We start from the raw sequence: 13,834 nt of genomic DNA, 5'->3' as shown, positions 1-13,834 counted from the left end.
ATGAGAACCTCTCACCATCATTATTTGATGGGACATGTCAGGCTGCACGCCGCCTGACACACGAGCAGCGCACAGGCGCACTACCTAGTCCCATCGGTCATTCGACCGGAAACAGACCGGTTGAGTACACTGCACGCCGCATTAAATGCGGCGTGGCGCGACCGCTCGGATCGCCATAAATGTAGGTAGGTGAGCACCTGTAGGCGGACACCTAACCCACCGTACGTGGTGACCTAGAGAGGGGGTCGGGGGAGCCCGAGCCCTAGTCACGGGAGGGGGCGGTCTCCGCCCGACCTCGGGCCGGATCCCCCCTCGGGGGAGGGCCACGTGGCGCCTGGGGCAGCCTTCTCCCTCTAGTCTCGTTTAGGGAGTGGCCGCCGCCCTACCTCGGGCCCGACCCCTCCCGGGGGAGGGCCACGTGGCATTGGGGGGCAGCCTCCTCCGTCCAATCTCTAGGAGGGAGTGGCCGTCACTCCACCTCGGGCCAAACTCCACTCGAGGGAGGGCCACGTGGCATTGGGGGGTAGCCTCCTCCGTCCAATCTCTAGGAGGGAGTGGCCGCCACCCCAGCTCGGGCCTGACTCCCCTCGGGGGAGGGCCACGTGGCATTGGGGGGCAGCCTCCTCCCTCTAAACATGATACCCCTGGGCCCATATCACCGACAGTAGCCCCCGGCGTTAGCCCTGACCAAAACCTTTCCCAGGTGGTCAGGGTTGACGCCAATCTGCTAGTTAGTTGACATGTGGGCCCGATATTCTGTCCAATCATCCTGGGAGTTGGGCAGTGGGAGTTTAGTCACGTTCATACGTCGCCTTAACTTCCCACTTTCCTCCCGGTTTCCGAGGCGTTGTGGGCACGGGAGTTTAGCCCGTACCTTAGGCTGTGAACTTATTTCCTGTATATACTCAGCAAACGTTGTTAGATTCTCTCGGGCCCGTGAGCATACGCCGCGTACCTCGCTTGCCCCTGCCTTTTGTTAACCTCTGTTCGTGTTCTACTTCATCTATTCAAACAATTATTTTTGCGTGAGCGTGAGGACTGAACTTTCCATAGCTAGCAATCTTCACCCGCGATCAAGCCAAGCTGGGCGCTGTAGCCAGCCGGCGGGGCCAAAGCCAACCACTACGGAAGAGCCAGCACAGGGGGCCCCGGGAGTCGACGGCGCCAAGAGCTCGACGCAGGGCTAGGAGAGAGCTAGGAATCGTAGCCCCCGCATTTTAAGCAAAGAATCGTTTGAATAGATGAAGCGAATACAAACTTTTTGTTACCAAGGGATGCAAGCCAGCACGCGACACGTGGGTACCGCGGGACCGCTAGGAAGAGATAGGCGAGAGATAAATATAAGCAATAATGATTCTATGCAAACGATTATCTTCGCGCAAGTGCGAGGACTTAATTTTCCATAGCTAGCAATCTTCACCCATGATCAAGCCAAGCTGGGCGCTTTAGCCAGTCGGTGGGGCCAAAGACAGCCGCTACGGAAGAGCCAGCACAGGGGGCCCCGGGCGTCGATGGCGCCCAGAGCTCGACGCAGGGCTAGGATATAGCTAGGAATCGTAGCCCCCACACTTATAGCAAATAATCGCTTGTATGAATGAAGCAAACACAAACCTTGCTTGCATGTCGCGACCTTTCAAATCTTTAGCTCGAAGAGGGCCTCCCACCATGGGTTCCTAACCATTTTGGGAAGCCTGCGACCACTTAGAAAACAAGGTGAGGTTCCCACGAGCCTGTGTCCCCACGTTACACATTTTGTTTGCTCTTTCCTTTCGGTGGCCTCCTTCCAATATCTCTCTCTTTTACATGGACGACTACTTTCGCACGAGTGTGAGAGCCGAAAAACTCTAGAGCCAGCGATCCCTGTCCACAGTTGAGCCAGGCTAGGCGCCGTAACCAGCCGGCGGGACCAAAGCTAGCCGCTACGGAAGAGCCAGCACAGTGGGTCCCGGGCTTCGACGGCACCCGGCGCTCAACTTAAGGCCGGAATAGGGCTAGAAAACTTAGCCCCCACACTTAGCGAGGAAACGTTCCTGTAGATGAGAGAGAGGTTGGGCTCTTACCACCGAGGGACCAAACAAATGCGTAACACACGAGCGTCACAGGGCCATGAGAAAAGAACGGGGGGAAAATAAATATAAGACTTTAAGCTGTATTAAGCTGATGAATTGAAAAATTAAAAATACTTGAAGCTTGAAAGGACGATTAGTTGAGCCGGGCCGGGCACCGTAGCCAGCCGGCAGGACCAAAGCTAGCCACTACAGAAGAGCCAGCACAGGAAGTCCCGGGCTTCGACGGCACCCGGAGCTCAACTGCAAGAGCCCTCCAAGGTGTAGACCAAGGCGGGTGGCAGGTTCATGAGCGATCCCTGCGCTTGGCCCTGGAGGGCCATAGGGAAGAAATTCGCCTTGACCCGGTCGTCGCCCCACGTCGCCTCTATGATCGTCGTGTGGATCTGGAGGGACTCAGAGGGGTTGACGCTACTGTGGTACCTTACGGTGAGGCTGGGCCGAACTTTGGGGGTCATCGGACATTCCGAAGACTCGCAATAAAGACCTGGCCGCCAGTCTTACCCGGTGAAGATACGGGGGGCCTAGCCCCCTGCCTGGGGTGGTGCGGCACTTCTGAGGAGGCTGCACCTTCCCCCGCATTGGCGGCACGAAGCTTATCACGCCGGCGCTCGAAAGAACCTCAAAAATAACGAACGCGCCCCTACCTGGCGCGCCAACTATCGAGAGGTGATCCTCTCTAGCGGGAGATCATGAGATCCCCCTTTTTCGGTTTGGCCGAGGGCAGCAGGTGAGATCCGAGGTTTTCGAGATAAAAGAGACACAAGGGATTTATACAGGTTCGGGCCGCTAAGAAGCGTAATACCATACTTCTGTGCTATGCTCCTTGAGTGAAGGATTACAAGATCTCCTTGTTGGAGTAAAATGTGGTGTTGATCATCCGGGGCTAGAGACTGCTCTAGAGCGTCAAATGGATCGTCCTCGATCCCTCCCCCCTTTTACTTGGCCTGGACCTCCTTTAATACCTCAAGGGGTTACCACATGGGCCCAAAAACCTAGCTCCGATGAAGAAGTGTTTTGCATTAAATGCCTGTCTTGTCTCTTGACTTGGAAAGCAAGCGCACGTCATCTTGATGATGGGGCCTGTCAAATCTTGCTGCCTGACATGAAGGGCGCCCATGTCAGCTGCTTTTAATGAGTGAAGACTTCTGGGCTCTTATTTGTCGACCCACGATTTTGGAAATCGGAAATCTTTTGTGTTTATCAGTACCAATCCCTAGATCAATAGTTGGTACACACATACATAGCCGAATCACAACATATCACGAATGAATTCAGGCTAAAAGAGTTAAATGCTTACATTAGGGCCAGGCAGGCCAATAACTATCAGAGAACAACAGCGGAGGACAAAATAGTACAAGGGCCCGGTTGACATGCCACAAGTAGTCGCCCAACCTCGGGCCCGATCCCCCCTCGGGGGAGGGCCACGTGGCGCCTGGGGCAGCCTTCTCCCTCTAGTCTCGTCCAGGGAGTGGCCGCCGCCCTACCTCGGGCCTGACCCCTCTCTGGGAAGGGCCACGTGGCATTGGGGGGCAGCCTCCTCCGTCCAATCTCTGAGAGGGAGTGGCCGCCACCCCACCTCGGGCCTGACTCCCCTCGGGGGAGGGCTACGTGGCATTGGGGGTAGCCTTCTCCGTCCAATCTCTAGGAGGGAGTGGCCGCCACCCCACCTCGGGCCTGACTCCCCTCGGGGGAGGGCCACATGGCATTGGGGGGCAGCCTTCTCCGACTAGTCTTTGGGAAGGAGTGGCCGCCACCCCTCCTCGGGCCTCACTCCCCTCGGGGGAGGGCCACGTGGAATTGGGGCGCAGCCTCCTCCCTCTAAACATGATACCCCCGGGCCCATATCACCGACATGGACCAACTATAAACATAGGCACCGCTTTATCTGAGCTGTCCCCACCCTCCGCTCCTGACGACGATGCCGTTGCCCCCTTTCCTCCCGCCGCCGGCCATCCGCCTCCATCCCGGTCATGGGCAACCCTTACTTCGACCTCTCCCCGTAATCCACCCGTAACGATGACGATGTTGTCGCCCCCTTCCTCCCGTCGCTGGTCGCGCGCCTCCATCTTCGACAAGGGCGACCCCTCCTCCGATCCCTCGCCGCGCTCCACTGCCGCCAATGACGACGCTGCTCCCTTCCCGCACTCCTTCACCTCCACTAGCATGATGGGGACGTGCTTGGTTTCCAAGGATGACAGCGACGATGCTTGGGAGGTGAGTAGCAGATCGGTGTTGGGATTTGTTCTTGTGTTTGATTTTGAGTAGCATGTTCCTCTCCCTAACCAGTGACGAGGAGCAAGCTTGCCTCAATGCGGCACGGCTATTTGTTTTACGAAATCTACACCCAATCAGTACACTGGCCAATGTCACCTGTGACGGGCCCAAACCCTCATCTTTGACAGCTTCGCGCATGGTCAGTGATCAGTGGTCATTGGTGAGTCTAGTCACCTTTGACGGGTGGCCGGCCGTCACAGGTGACACCCACCTCTGACGGGCAAGTTACTAGAAGGCCGTTAGAGGTGTTAATCTCCGCTAGCCTAGGGCGAGTTGGGACCCGTCACAGGTGACTCATCTCTGAAGGACCTTTAAATAAAGGCCGTCAGAGGTGATGGTCTCCGTAGATAGAAGCTGTCACAGGTGATCTACCTGTGATGGCCCCAAAAGTAATGGCCCGTCACAGGTAGGTCACCTCTGACGGGCCTTTATTTGCTAGTCCGTCACAACTGAGGTTACCTTTGATGGATTTTTGTTCTGACCCGTCATTGATGAGTTAATTCTAGAAAAAAAATAAATGCTAAATATTGGCTAGCCTCAAGATTTGCTAGCCATGCCCTCTGAAACACAGATACATCACAGATATATTCTAGTCACCCCCCAATATAACATCACAGATCCATCTCAAACATCACAGATCCCCAACAACACAGATCCATATCAAAAATTGACATCATTCACATATGCAGTTCAAATGCCACAATTTTGCACAGCAAATTCACACCCCTTGAAAGCCACAATTTCGGTCGTTGCTCATAGAACCGCATATATACTTACCAAATGGATTAAAGCCATAATGTCGTCGACCTCCACGACCTGTCAATAAGGAAAAAAAAGGAGAAAACAAATGAATAGTACAACGTAAATCATAGTTGATCAAATTTGATGACAATTTAGTAAACTACCATAAATATTGCACATATGAAAGTAAATTACACTGCACTCCATAAAAACATATTTTTTACATCACAAGAAATTATAAAAACATCTTCTTTACATCACAACAAATTATCTAGCCAAGTTCATGAGTCTATTTGACGTGAAAACGTCCTTTCTTGTTCATTATTTCTGCAAGAATGAAGGCGCACACTTCACCTCTGATAGTGGGGGGGGGGGTTGATGGGTGAGATCTTGAAGCCATCTCTACCTTTCTGTTTAATAAATAAGAGGTTAGCACGTTTTGAATAGCAATGTTGGTATTGAAATGAGCTTATTCGCCATTAGCAACAACCTTAGGGTCGAAATCTTTCACCTCTCTTAGAAGTGTTGACATGTTGTGGCACACGTGGAAACCACATTGGTCTCCGATCTGTTGTGCGCATGCGAACTTGGTGTCATGATAAAGTTCGTCGTTGCCCTCCTTGTGCCTACCACCCTTTTCCACATATGGGCCCCAAGCCATATTTAAGGCCTTGGTGATTTCAGTGAAATCATAATCTTTGGACTTATTGGAGTTAAGGTAGGTAACCCTACTCCACTTAGGTACGATGACTAGGAGAATCCAATGTCGCCTGCGCAGTGGTTATGTAGCGTTAGTACTAAGAACCTTAACTTCAAAAACAATATACACGAAGGGTATTGTCCTCTTGCTCTGGGTTGTGTGCGCACATGATGTACTCCTTGTCTTGATGGGACCATAAACACCGGTTGACATAGTCAACCACCTCAGTGAAGCTCTGTCGTAAATTAACCTCGTTCACCATGGATGGATCAAGGAACCCAACCTGATTACCAAGGCGACGACTCTCGATCCAACACAACCTTAAAACATTTATGTATTAGAACTAATTTAATTAGGAGATATAGTCCAATCATATCACAAGTATAGAAGGTATGCACTTACAAGGAGTAGCATTTTAGAAGACCAGTGTCCAACTTCCAGATCCTGAAAAGGTTGAAGAGGTCATCAAAGCCTATAGTTATGTAGGCAGGCGACGATAGGAACGGTTGGTGGTCGTGATGTCCAACTATGGATGACTCCCTCATTTTCCGCTTCGCATTGCTTAGCTCCATGTATTGCTTATGTAGCTCTCGGCAAGCAATACCCATCACGGCTAACACATTGTCCTCCACCAATGGCATGCTTAACTCAAATTGGGCCGGCGCACTCACGACCTTCCCCGCTTTGCTCACCGGCATCGACGTCGTAGCCTTGCCCATTTTTGGCTCCGGCGCAAACTCCCCAACCTTCCCCTTGCCGCGTTCATGCTTCTGGCCCTTGACAAGTGGTGGGGAGCTATCAGCCTTTCTTGTGGTCTTTATTGGAGCCAAGCTTTGAGCTATATCTGCCAAGTCCATATTAGCTCCATCAGGAGAATGAGGTACTGACAATGCCGGTCCACGGGGAGCCTCAATTGATAGCTTAGACTTGGGAGGTGTAAGCTCCATCAGTCGACTTGGATGAGGAGTCAGTCATCTTCACAACTATGTCTTCTTTGGGCCATTGTATGAACATCTTGCGCGAATCGCCCAAAGTCATGATTTCATCATTGGGGGCATGGGCAGCGGATAGCCTGACAAGGTGTCCTTTACTGTATCGATGGACACCTTGGCATACACAGCTAGCAGGTCTGTGCCGTGGACCTTGTCTGTAACCGAGGGCTTGAAAGCCATGCCCTCAGCGACTTCGGGAGCGAAAGTTGGGTGGACCCTCGCCAGTAGGACACATTGTGCTACGCCCTGTATATGCGAAAGTTGGTTTTTTATTAGATATGGATCAGATAACATCAATTACCTCTATGTGGTCCACTGCAGCTAGTGGTGCGACCGGGAGACCAGGGGCCGACACCTCTGTGGATGCACAACTACTCTTGTGCTGTGACGGACTCGCGTCGTGTTGTGCACGAGGAGTTGGATGCACAGCAGGTGTTGTGCCTTGGGGTATATTCATGTCGGCGAGGACTTTGTTAACCCTTTCTTCCACCCTAGCGTTCATGCTAGCTTCTAGTTCTTGAATGACCTCAACCTTAAGTTCGGCCTTCAAACAAGCGTCCCTCTCTTCCTTGGAGACTTTTCGTTTCCTGTATTGGGAGCTGTACTGCGGGAGTCCATTGTAACATCCTGAAAATTCAAGACAATAAAAAAAATCACTAAAATTTCAAACTTTTTAAAACTTTTGCATCATGCTGGTTGTTATGATTCCTATTGCTTGCCAAACCGTAAATGATCACCAAGAAGGTAAAGAAAAGAACTACATTTAAGCAATAGATATGATTTATGAGAATATATTTAATCCTACAAATAATTATGTGCAAGATATTAAAATCAAATAAAATAAAAGTTATTATTAACCTATTTTATCAAATATTAAAATATTTGAATAATATAGGTGGGTGCCATAATACAAGCCGGCGACTCATAAAGTTGATTCCATCGCACTCGTCGTCAGGAAACTCGGCGTTTACCCCTACCTGGCGCGCCAACTGTCGAAACATGAATTCAGCAATAATAAAAGGGGGTAGCGCTCGAGACCTAAAAGTGGATGGATGCGGAGACAAAGGATTTAGACAGGTTCAGGCCCTCTCAATGAGAGGTAATACCCTACTCCTGTTTGGGGATTTGAATCCGCCGAGTGTGTATTGATCTGACGATTAGGTTGTCTCATGCCCCCTAGAGGGCCTCCTGCCCACCTTATATAGGGTGGGGGGCAGGATTACAAGATAGAAACCTTAACCAATACGGTATCGGTTTCCTAAATCTACTTACAATATTATCAAACCAGGACTTTAGGCTGTTCCGTAATATATAAGGAAACGTAATACCCGAGTCATGATCTATTACATATTCCATAGATATAAGTTATCCCCTATGACTAGTCGGATAACCATGCCGTATGGGTATGGGGTACCCATAATATCCACAACATGAAATGATGATCATTCAAATGAACTGAGCTCTCTGTATATATAATAGAATTATGGGAGTATTTAATTCGATATGTAGATCGATTTTGCACCAAGTTCCTAATTGCATTTAGGGATTGAAATTTGATATATTAAACCCCTCCATATAAAATAAACTAACATATAGATAAATTGAGCTAATGTGCTATTATGTTAATAACGGTCTCATTAGAAAAAATTATAGAATCTTTAATAAACCTTAAAAACAAATTGGTAAAATAAATATAAATTAAAAATAAAAGATTAGGTACGGATAGTAATAAATAAAATATTATCGCGACCATATTTGGATCAATTAAATTTAATTGCGATAGAATAAGAATTTACCCTAATTAAAACTCAAATAAATTATATAAACAAAATATGAGTGATATCAAATTAAGGAGAATTTTAGTTAGGATAACACAAATATGGGATAAACTTCATTTATACAAGATTTAGAAATTATGAAATCAAATTTATATTGAAAATAACCTAAAATCGGGAATAATAGGAAAGTGCACTATTCATTGCTCGCAAGGTGTTCGATTTGGTCCCTAACCTTTCCCCTTCTCTCCCACCTCTGCCCTAGCCGTCCCGAGCCGCGCGTCGCCACCTTGCGCCGCTCGCCCGCCGCGCCGCCGTCGCCATCGTCGCCGTCGGCCTCGCGCCCCGTGCCGCTGCCTCGCGCCTCGCGCCGCCGCTGCCGCGCTGTCGCCATCGCCGCGGGTCGCCGTCGTCTCGCGCCAATGTCGCCCGTCGCCGCCGCATCGCCGTCCCATCGCGCCGCGCACCGTCTCGTCGCCGCTCGTCCGTCGCCATCGCACCTTGCGCCCCGCGCCGCTGCCGCCCGCCCATCCCATCGCCGCGCGCCCGTCGTGTCGCCGCTGCCGCCCCGTCCCGTCGCCGCGCCGCGCGCCCGTCGTGTCACCGCTGCCGCCCGTCCCATCGCCGCCTGCCACCGCGCGCCGAGCCCCGCGCGCCGCCCCGAGCCCCGTGCCGCCATCACGTCGCCACCCATCACGTCACCACCGTCGCGTCGCCGCCCCTCCCCTCTCCTTCTTCCCCTCTTCCCTATAAACACCCCCACCCCTCTCCATTATTTCCCACTCTATTCCTTTCTCCTCTCCCTCTTCCCCCTTTTCCACGCGCCGCCGTCGTCGTGCCGCCGCGCCGCCGCCACAAAGTCACCGCGCCGCGCCGCGACTTGCGCCGCCGTCGCCATCGTTGCCGCCGCGCCGCCGACCACGGTGACGCCGCACCGCACCGGGTGCCGCGCCGCGTCCTGCGCCGCCGTCGCCGTCGTCGCCGCCACCGCCGCCACCGATGAGCCGTCTTTCCCCCCCCCCTCCATCTCGCGCCCACCGCCGTCGCCGCCCGAGGGAGAAGCCGAGGAAAAAGAGAAAGGAGCCGGGAGGGAGAGAAGAAAGGAAAAAGGAGAGAGAGGAGAGAAAGAAAAAGAAAAGAGAGGCCGGCAGAGAAGAGAAAGAGAGGGAGAGAAAAAGGAGAGAAAAAGAAAGAGAGGGAGAGCAAAGAGAGAAAAAGAAAAAGAGGAGAGAAAAAGAGGGAAAATAGAAAAGAAGAAAAGGAGAAAATAGAAGGGAAATTGGGGGAGAAATTAGGGGGATTTAGGAAATAAAAATGGTCGGGGTTAATCATAGATTATTTTTGGAAATTCCTCGAGCGTAATAGTATTTCGATCGAAATTCCGAGTTAATTATAAATATATGTTTCTGGATCAGATTAAATTAAAATTGGTAGTAATTTAGATATAATTAATAACCAAACAATTAGATGAATTCTTATAGATTATTATAGATTATTTTTGGTAATCTCTATAAGTCATCGGTTCACGGTAGAAATTCGGATTCAATTACTTGGAATCTTAGCCGTGTATTATATTTAATCGTTTAGTCATAGACTAAATTAAATTGTATAATATTTCTAAGATTTCGTCCGATATTTAGCTCGTAATCGAAATTTCTAACCTGTTATATGGATATAATGCTCGGGATGAGTAAATTTAAAACTTATGACAACAAAATATTTATACCCGCAAAATAGTTTAAATCGAAATTGGGTTTGCCGTAGTTCGCAGATAGTAAAGTTAATAAAAAGGAATCGACTTTTGCATTCGACTTTTACTCGGATTTAAGTGAAACTTGAACCTAGATTCATCTAAATTCATAAGCTTTCCAATGATATATAATTCACTATTTAACAAAATATATTTATAATTATAACTTAACTAATATCAAATAATTAGATGATAGTTAACCTAAATAGTGTGCCAATGAATAAAAATGGATGTTGTACAGTAGCATAATTATCTTTAACATGTCTTGTCGCTGTAGCAACTAAATAAATTAGTTATAATCAATCCTTCAAATTAATGGATATATAGGAAAATATTAGTACCAGTTATTAATCTATGTCCAAATATAATTAAAACCCACGACTTATTAGTTATTTAAATAGAGTTAGCCTTATAATTATTAGGTAAGTAAAATATAGATACACATAGAACGGTCCTAAGCTTGTTTATGGCAAATAATAACAGAGCTAGTGTGATTAAATCACCTATATGAAATTAATCAACGACATATCCCATATAATAGCATATAGTAGGCAAGGTGAGCAACCCTTAGTTAACCAAGCAGTAAATAGAAACTATTCAAATAAATGATTCAATATACTAAGATATTGTGCACACACATATTGTACATCCCATTATAGATATATGGTATCGTATTAATCTGCTTGTTGCGTATATTAATTTAGAGGGAGTATATGACAAACATGAATATTAGATAAATACTAGTTATACATCTTGTCCTCGTATAATTACAGATCAACTGTAAATTTGGATTATTCATTGTAAAATTATGTGATGGGATAATCCGTAACCATAATATGATTAACCTAAACAATTCTAACATACAAAGCATGGGTAATTGTTAACCTTTTACAATTTATTTTGACAAGTGAAATATGTACATAATTAAAATAAAGCCTCCATTAATAAAATAATAATACAAATGATTCACAGTAATTATTTGGCCGATCCAAAATCCATCCGGCAACAGAACCTCTAGTGTATAACCGTGCTATGTAGATAAATGCATGCCTAGCCATAATCCTTCCATAGCCATTTGATAGACTAAACCACCGATTAGCCAAATATATATGTATCCTATAAATGCTATGTTGGTTAACTCCTAAATAGGCCACGTTGACAATAGAAAGATTAAGAAACCTTAGCAAGATTGGAATCCATTAGCAAACACGAATAGTACATTTTGTTGCGCATATTTGATTGTTGTTTGAATATTGGTTTTTCTCGCGTATTATAGACCTTGTGTATCGGTTAGTCGTGAGGCAACGTCAGCAACTTCCAGGAGGTGAAGGTTGATCAAGAATTACATCAAGAATAAGGACTATCCTGAGCAAGGCAAGTCATCACTATTCCTTGAACATGTTGATCCCAATTGCGAAATTGTTTTGTTTACAAATAAACTTGCATGCAATGATGAACATCCTACTGGTGATTATACCATGCCTTGATTATTGTTCACCTTTAAATCTTTGTAACCATAGATACGTACGAGTCCCTAGTCAACTATGACACTTGCTTAGGAATGCTATTTTAGATTCATGCATACTCATATTTATCAAATGCTATATGCTTGGGCAATTACCTTTGGGAAGGTAATTGAGATGCGGCATGTGGAGACATGAGCGCCACATTGCCATGATATTGATGACATGATTTGTGAAAGGAAAATAAAGTAAAACAACTGTTTTCGACTGGGGCGGCTGGAGGACTTGGGTGGTGTCCGGAAAAGGCTAGTACCGTCCCTGGTCAATTAAGGACCGAGCCATGAAGTTAAGCATGAAACGACCCCCGTACAACCGCACTTCTCGTATGGGTATAGACCTAGCGGAATAGATAGCTGAGCGGAGGCAGTATCCATGCATAGTGGTTTCTTGATGTGTGAGGTAGGGGCTCTACGGTGGGGCAGCCATTGGTAGAACCGCGAGGCGGGTGTCTACAGTGGTGTCGCCATCAGTAGGACTACCATGTGAGAATTTAAACATAATTACAACTTAATGCATGTGTGAGTCTTTCCTTCCCGGGTGCGCCAGAACTCCTCTCACTGCTAGAAACCGTGTACGCCTAGAGTGCATGAGGATTTAAGTTCATGGAGCGGGTACTGCCAATGCGAGGTTATCGAAAAGCTTTGCTGTGACGCGTCTCATGTGTTGGGACGAGGCTCATGTGTTGGGCAGTCGCGGAGTGCGGGTAAAGTGTACATCCACTGCAGTGTGAGTAAACCAAATCTATTCGAATAGCCGTGCTCGCGGTTATTGAGCACCGGGACATGTATTACACTTGGCTAGACTCTAAATTCTTAACTTGTGTGGGATGGGATATTGCATGATGAATTTCATGCTGATGGAGCCACATCCCGAGAGGAGGGAAGGTGGACATCCTCAGAAAACCATGACGATTCAATGGCGGGAAGCTATCATTGGGATCACAATGGATGGTGGACAGAACCATCGTTGTTTAAAGTGAACACTGGTACTAAAATTTGATCAGTCTATGCTAGGTTTTAGGCTTGTGAAAAGAATTGTAAAATTAGCTTTATGCAAAAGAACCTGAAGCCATTCCTTGAAATACCCTCTATCATATGCATTGTTATTGTGGTGGCTTGCTGAGTACGGTTGGTACTCACCCTTGCTATTCATATATCTTTTAGGAGAGTGTTGAAGAGAAGCCCTTGTCGGTACGCTTGCGTATCCAACAGGATGATCGGAGTGCGGTCTTGTTCTAGGTCTCGTTCCCCAGTCGACTGCCTGTGGCATGTTAACCGGGCCCTTATATTATGTTGTCTTCCGCTGTTGTTCTCTGATAGTTGTTGGCCTACCTGGCCCTAATGTAAGTATTTAACTCTTTTAGCCTAAATTCATTCGTGATATGTTGTGATCCAACTATGTATGTGTGTACCAACTACTGATCCAGGGATTGGTACGGATAAACACAGAAGATTTCCGATTTCCAAAATCGGGGGTTTACATCCATGCTTCCAGGGCACATCGCTACCAATTCCCCTAGTCCGGCCAGGATGTCCTTTGGTTCCGAGCGCCTTTGTGAGGATGTCATCTTCACGCCTCTTTGGCGTGGACTCAACATCGCTTTGTGAAGCTTGTTCAGCAACCAAGCCCAACTAGAAAAAAAAAGAGTCGTTTATACGAACTTCTACTTTATACGAACGGAAATTAGTTAGGTTAAGTAGTGAACTCACCAGTTCCTGATAGACGACAGCATCACTTTTGTTCTCAAATGTGACAGAGCCGTCCGGGTTGACCTTACCCCTTGCCCGCGCCCAGTTGCGAGCTCTTTGTTCAGGGATGTCTGAAAACGGGGCAGGGACATTCGCTGCTGCAGCGGCTGCATCTTCTTGGGCCCATATTGCCTACTTGCCGATGTACCATGCAGTGCCTAGCCGATGCGGGTGCTCATTCCGCTGTTGCAGTAGGCGATGTGCCTCGCTTGATTCCCTAAACTCTTGGGTGTTCTTGAGAGAGCAGAATTCCTCCCACACC

This window comes from Oryza sativa, chromosome 4 (genome assembly GCF_034140825.1).
Source record: "Oryza sativa Japonica Group chromosome 4, ASM3414082v1".
NCBI classification, from domain to species: Eukaryota; Viridiplantae; Streptophyta; class Magnoliopsida; order Poales; family Poaceae; genus Oryza; species Oryza sativa.
This window is presented reverse-complemented; position numbering follows the sequence as displayed.